Source organism: Schistocerca serialis, chromosome 5 (assembly GCF_023864345.2).
Source record: "Schistocerca serialis cubense isolate TAMUIC-IGC-003099 chromosome 5, iqSchSeri2.2, whole genome shotgun sequence".
Taxonomy (NCBI): domain Eukaryota; kingdom Metazoa; phylum Arthropoda; class Insecta; order Orthoptera; family Acrididae; genus Schistocerca; species Schistocerca serialis.
The window spans coordinates 350,210,928-350,217,964 of record NC_064642.1 but is presented as its reverse complement, the minus strand read 5'-3'; positions in this window follow the sequence as shown (position 1 = coordinate 350,217,964).

The window sequence follows — 7,037 nt, the reverse complement described above, 5'->3', positions numbered from 1 at the left end:
AACAGGCGAAAATGACAAACAAACGCAGTAGGCCTACAGAACGATAAACGAGCTGTCGATCGTTTTTGCAAGTAGAGGTACATGTCTGTGCTTCTGACATGTGAATCTGTGTGTTTATATTCTTTTGATATGAACGTGGTAAGCTGCAATTCTGTCCAATGTCACAAGTGTTTCTTCACGAATGTGTTGTAGCTTGCCACTCTATTCATGATTTTCGTCCGTGCTGGCGCTTATTTTAGAATCATTTTTAGAAACATATATGCCTTCTGATACCACACAAACCCTTGGAGGCAAGAAAATAACTCAAATAATGCGGAAATTACGTAGGAAATGGATGTAAACAAACATTATGCTTACGACGCGTCTGACGTTCACCTTACCTACCGCTTGGAGCGCTAGTGTCGCTCCATCTGTCAAACGGCAACAACTTTTACAGCAGTGAGTGTCGCGACTGTTATATTAGACTGTGGTCTAACTGTGCTACAGGTGTAGTGATATCTGCCAGATACAATCGATGAAGACCATTGTTAAATATCATTCTCCATCGCCTTGGGAATAGGTTACCTGGACTCCGGCTTTAGCCGGACATGTCCGTTATTTACGGGCAAGTCCGCCAAATGCCAAATATAGATTGTTAGGCTGTTTGGCGATGAATTAAGGCCCCTCCCACGCTAATGACGTAAACGCTGGGAATAAGTATTAGGAGCAATAAAGAGGTATAAGATACCATAAGGATATATGGAGGTACCAATTAATGCTATTCCTTTGTCTGTGTCACATTTTTCTTCATAGACCGAACGAGCCTAGCACTTACAATGTCACAATCACAGTACGCGTAGAGCGACCTAAACGAAGTAGAAATACCGATCAACCGAGGTCAACACGCTTCGCCCTGCTACGCTGACGCGCTCCTCCTACTCGGTGTCATTACTATTGAAATGACCAAAATTACCGAAAATATTGCTTGATGAATAGCTTCTAGATTGTTTTAACACAAGATTATCTCAAGAAGAAAACTAAGCAATTTAGAGGACTGAGCACTTACTTGGTATCATAACTCCCAAATTATGAGGCTGTTTACTGATATTTTCAGTTTAAGTTCGTTTAAGGTTGATCTCGCTAAAAGCTGACTGTAATTGATTATTATTAAACGATTTAAAGTATCTGACATATTCTATTTTAAATATGTGGGGCAACTTTTAGTGTAAAATGTCTCGCTAAAGATAAGGCGGAGTTCGGTTTTTGTATTTTTGAACCTGACAACTCTCCTTGGACACGACCTCAATGAGGCACAGCATCGTTTTAGAAAATGTAGGTCGACTAGTACAGCCATAGTTGCCTTTGTAGCTGATATTATATAGGCGTTTGAAGAGCAAAGAGATGTCTGTGGTGTTTCCATTGACTTTTCGAAGGCATGGGACTGTGTATGTCACGACAGACTACCGCACATATTAAACTGATATGTTATCAGATACAGGGCATCTGACATGATAAAAGCATACATGGAAAACAGAGATCAGTGTACAGAAATAGTCTTATAACATTTAGTATACCTCATGAATCAATTCTCGGACATCTTATTTTCATCCTGTATGTAAACAATATGATAATAGCAGTAGATGACTACATAGTAACGTTTGTGGATGACAGTGCACTCAGTGTAAAAGATGACTCAGTAGACGAACTGCAATCAATAGCCTCTATAAATTGGGGGAAGGTTAATAATTATCCCAGAGAAAACAATACAGCTAAATATCTCCTGTCAACAGTTAACAGAAATACAGCCCAGCTAAGCTCATGACTTGCAACAGACTGCTGCTCAACGCAAAAAAAGACAGTAAATCTAACATCCTCACCGTTCAGAACAGAACTCCCCAGGCTATGTCGTCGAAGTATACTTGAAACTTCGAAACCATGAATGAACTGCGGTCAGAAATTTAAACTGATCCCAGCTCCTCCAACAAATCAGAAGGTTGCAGATAAAAGGTAACTGTGATCAAATACCTAACTTGGGTTGTCAGCTTCAAAGAATTGATTTTGCTGCAGTTGCTGTACAAAACAATTATAAATCGACTTCCTGAAGGTACAACAGTGTGTGTCGTTTAGAATCGATTACATGTGAACTGATCAGCACAGGTGACACATCGATACTTCACGCAAAATTTGGTACACTACAGTGATTCCGCATGAGCCTTACACAGGGTGTTACAAAAAGGTACGGCCAAACTTTCAGGAAACATTCCTCACACACAAAGAAAGAAAATATGTTATGTGGACATGTGTCCGGAAACGCTTACTTTCCATGTTAGAGCTCATTTTATTACTTCTCTTCAAATCACATTAATCATGGAATGGAAACACACAGCAACAGAACGTACCAGCGTGACTTCAAACACTTTGTTACAGGAAATGTTCAAAATGTCCTCCGTTAGCGAGGATACATGCATCCACCCTCTGACGCCTGGAATCCCTGATGAGCTGATGCAGCCCTGGATAATGGCGTATTGTATCACAGCCGTCCACAATAAGAGCACGAAGAGTCTCTACATTTGGTACCGGGGTTGCGAAGACAAGAGCTTTCAAATGCCCCCATAAATGAAAGTCAAGAGGGTTGAGGTCAGGAGAGCGTGGAGGCCATGGAATTGGTCCGCCTCTACCAATCCATTGGTCACCAAATCTGTTTTTGAGAAGTGTACGAACACTTCGACTGAAATGTGCAGGAGCTCCATCGTGCATGAACCACATGTTGTGTCGTACTTGTAAAGGCACATGTTCTAGCAGCACAGGTAGAGTATCCCGTATGAAATCATGATAACGTGCCCTATTGAGCGTAGGTGGACGAAACTAAAATGAGCTCTAACATGGAAATTAAGCGTTTCTGGACACATGTCCACATAACATCGTTTCTTTATTTGTGTGTGAGGAATGTTTCCTGAAAGTTTGGCCGTACCTTTTTGTAGCACCCTGTATAGGTTTTACTGCAATGACATAATTGCTAAAAGCGAAAATGTAAAGAACTGCAACGATTTTTGACAGGTAACAGTTCATTAAATAACACTGAAGCAATCGTGAAATAAAATTACATTACTTAATATATTAAATTCCTTATAAACCAGTCTCATTCGGAATGAAAATAGCCATATATACAATTATAACAAGACGTGTTACATTTTAGTGGGTTATTCGTAAAATACACTACATTCATTCTTCCTAGCATGTTCCTAGCTTTTAAAAAAGTGTACTTCATTTCAATGAAACAATCTTTTCAAAGTCGAGTCTGGCAGATAGGATATGTTTTGCAATTTCATATTTACACTCGTATTTTAATTGAACTTTGTTCTTTGTTTTTTTTAATTACATTAGTTTTTAACCATATATCATCAATACTGATCATTACTGAATTCTTTATGATGTAATTACCTTCAAATTACTTCTGTTTTAGAAGTAATGGTAACAAGTGATGGCAGCAAAAATATAAAAATTTTAAGGGAATAGTATAGTTTTAAACGTTCCTACCAATTACAGTGCATACACAAGGCATAAGGAAAACATTGTACAGTTCCCAAAGTACAGAATTACTAATATTGTTCACATTTGGCTACGTTTAAGATTGTTGTTGACATGCTATTAGATTTTCAGTTAATTGTTGTGAATGGGAAACTGTTGGCAACAATTATTTTAAAGAAGTGGTAAGGTCCTATGTGTTACATTTCGCACTGCCCCACCAAGTCAAGGTTTGAATGGCTAAAGGTTGGACGATACATTTGAAGTTTATTCAAATAACAGCAGGCAGGTACAGTTTTACATTTCTTTATATAATTTACAAGTGATGAACACAATACGAATTTTACATAATCAGAACATCATTAGCACAAACATTTCTGTGAAATTTTACTGTTTGAACAAAAAATGGTTTGTATTCTTGTAAACTTGACATAAATTGCCAAGCACATGGGTATATATATATAATTAAGCATTACATGAGTTGTATTATTCTTTAAGATAAAGTACATACTTAAATATGATTACCAGTGTTGTTTTGTGCATTTAAGTTCACAGGTAACAATGCAATATGTTTGTAAGTAACAAGTAATAATCTTTACAAATATCACATACACAGTTCTAAACACTACCACTGTATCAAAGACATTTCAATGTGGTAATGAGTACAAATGTTGGAGAACAAATTACTTATAGAAATGTAGTTTACATATTATAAGACAAGTGATTATTATTTGGATATAGATGTCACAGGCAGTTCAGTTTCTGCCACTAAAGAATATGTTTTTTCTTCAATCTTTGATGACTGAGGAGAGAGAAGTCAAGATTCTAAGTTCGACTTTAGTCACTGATCATTTGTAACATATTTCAGTACTCAAGTGTTTTACACAGTTTTTTATGTTTTTTATTTGCTCAAGAGGCCAACTAAAACTAAACTTCAAAAAAGTTTTCCCTTATATTACAATAATCAAGTCCCTTGCTAATAAAGTGTCAAAATCATTTGTTTAGACATTTATGAAGTACACTTCTCATTTGCAACATATGACCCATAAGCAAAACATAAACACACACAAACTTGTGTGTGTGTTTGTGTGTGTTTGTGTGTGTGTGTGTGTGTGTGTGTGTGTGTGTGTGTGTGTGTGTGTGTGTGTGAGTGTGTGTGCAATTTAAATTCCAGTTATTAAACTATGTTCATAATTTAACAGGTAAGTTTTCTCGTTAAATTCTAATATTTCCTCCTTCAAAATGCTGCTGTTGCATAGTCAAATTCATTATTTTAAATTGGAGAAAATTTTTCCTGTCGTAGGCAAAACTCAAACCTCTAGTTACCTGTATCATTATGATCATTATTTTTGATCAGAAATAGCTCAAGTCAAATGAAACTTTACTTCTTTCAGTAGGAACCTTCCATCTTAGTCACTATCTCAATCATCACCGACACAAAACACTTAAAGCCTTTTCCTTTTACACTTAATCTCTATATATACTCTCTTGGTGCAGTAAGAAATGCATAACTGCAATAACATGCTTTAGTCAAGTTTGTATTATGCAAGAAAAATCATCAAAATTAGACTTCAGAGTTTATCTGCAGTTCAGACATGAACTATTAACATTAAGGGAATCCAATTTCCACAAGTAAATGTAAAGTTTTTAAGGCATGTGTGCAAATTATGTTGCAGTTCCTCTACTTAAAATTTTCATTCATCACTCACAATTGCGTATCTTCCCACATATCATAACAAATTTTTCAGTGGTACATGGAAAGTTATTTCTTATTAAATTCTATATGTCTATATAGCAAATCATGAATATATGTGTTTATATGTGTAATATTTCTTCATTCTCTCGCAACAGTAAAAACATCTCAAGTTATAATAATAGTAATAATAATAATAATAATCATAGTGTTATCAAACATATATATGCAAGGTTCCACCTATCACATCACATAAATATTATTAGAAAATTACTTCTTTTGTAAAGCAATTATGTCTTCAGAGTTACAAAATCCATAGTAACTGTAAATAAAATCTCATCACTTCAAGATATCGTTGCTCTTAACTTCAGTATTAGTAAATCTTTGTAGCTGATCATAATAAGAAAATAAGTACATCATCACATTTTATATTTCATGGGACCACCGTTGTTCTCTTTAAACATAAATGATTTGGCAGACAGGGTGGGCAGCAATCTGCAATTGTTTGCTGATGATGTCATGGTGTATGGTAAGATGACAAAGTTTAGTGACTTTAGCGTGATACAAGATGATTTAAAAAAATTGGGCATGAAGTTGCAGTGTGATATGAGGTGGAATGAGCGTATGAGAACTGTGTTGGAGAAGGCAAGTGGTTGGCTTTGGTTTATTGAGAGAATTCTACACAAGAGTGGTTCACCCATAAAAGAGACCACATGAAGGACGCTAGTTCGACCTATTCTTGAATGGTGCTCGAGTGTTTGAGACCTGTACCAGGTCGGATTGAAGGAATACATCGAAGTAATTCAGAGCCAGTCAGCTAGATTTATTAGCAGTAGGTTCAAACCAACATGTAGGTGTTACAGAGATGCTTCGCGAACTCAAATGGGTGACCCTGTAGGGAAGGCAACATTCCTTTTCGAGAAACACTACTGAGAAAATCTAGATAACCGACATTTGAAGCTGACTGCCGAAAGATTCTACTGCAACCAACATACCTTGCACATAAGGACCATGAAGATAAGCTTTGAGAAATTCAGGCTCACAGGGAGGCATACGAGCAGTCACTATGTTTGCGAGTGGAACAGGAAACAAAATGACTAGTAGTGGTGCAGGGTACCATCCGGCATGCACTGTGTGGTAGCCTGTGGAATATCTATGTAACTGTAGATGTAGATGTAGATGACATGGACCGTCGAGCATTGCGGAGACTGGTTGTTAAGTAGCCCATGAAATCAACAGAAGTCACTCGTGACTTTCAAAATGTTACTAGCAGTCCAGCTAGGAGAATGACTGTGCATAGGAAGTTAGGAGGAATGAAGTACAATGGTCGCGCACCTCCCCATAAACTCCCACATTTCTGTAGTCAAAACTAAACGACATTTGAGGGGTTGTAAAGAGCAGGATCACTTGACAATGGATGACTGAAAAGGAGTGACTTGAAGTCATGAATCACTCTATAGTCTGTGGCAGCCTGATGGAGGGGTTTGAGTTAGGCATCATTATATGTTGCGCTAGCAGTGAAATATGGATGAGGTGATATTCATAGTTAAGATGTGGTCCCTTATTGCGCTTAATAAAACACTAAATGTGGAAGAATATGAACACACTTTACAGCACTGTCTACATCGTGTAGTAGAGGAACACTTCGGAGACGATGACTGTTTGTATCAGGATCATAAGGCAGCATTTGTGATGCAGTAGGTCGTAGAAAATAAGATTCCTAAAATGGACTGGTCTGCACAGAGTCCTGACCTGATCCCAATGCAACAATCGTAGGAAGAGTTAGAACGACGACTTCGCACCATTTCTCAGCGTCATCCTACTTCTGATGTTACATTGT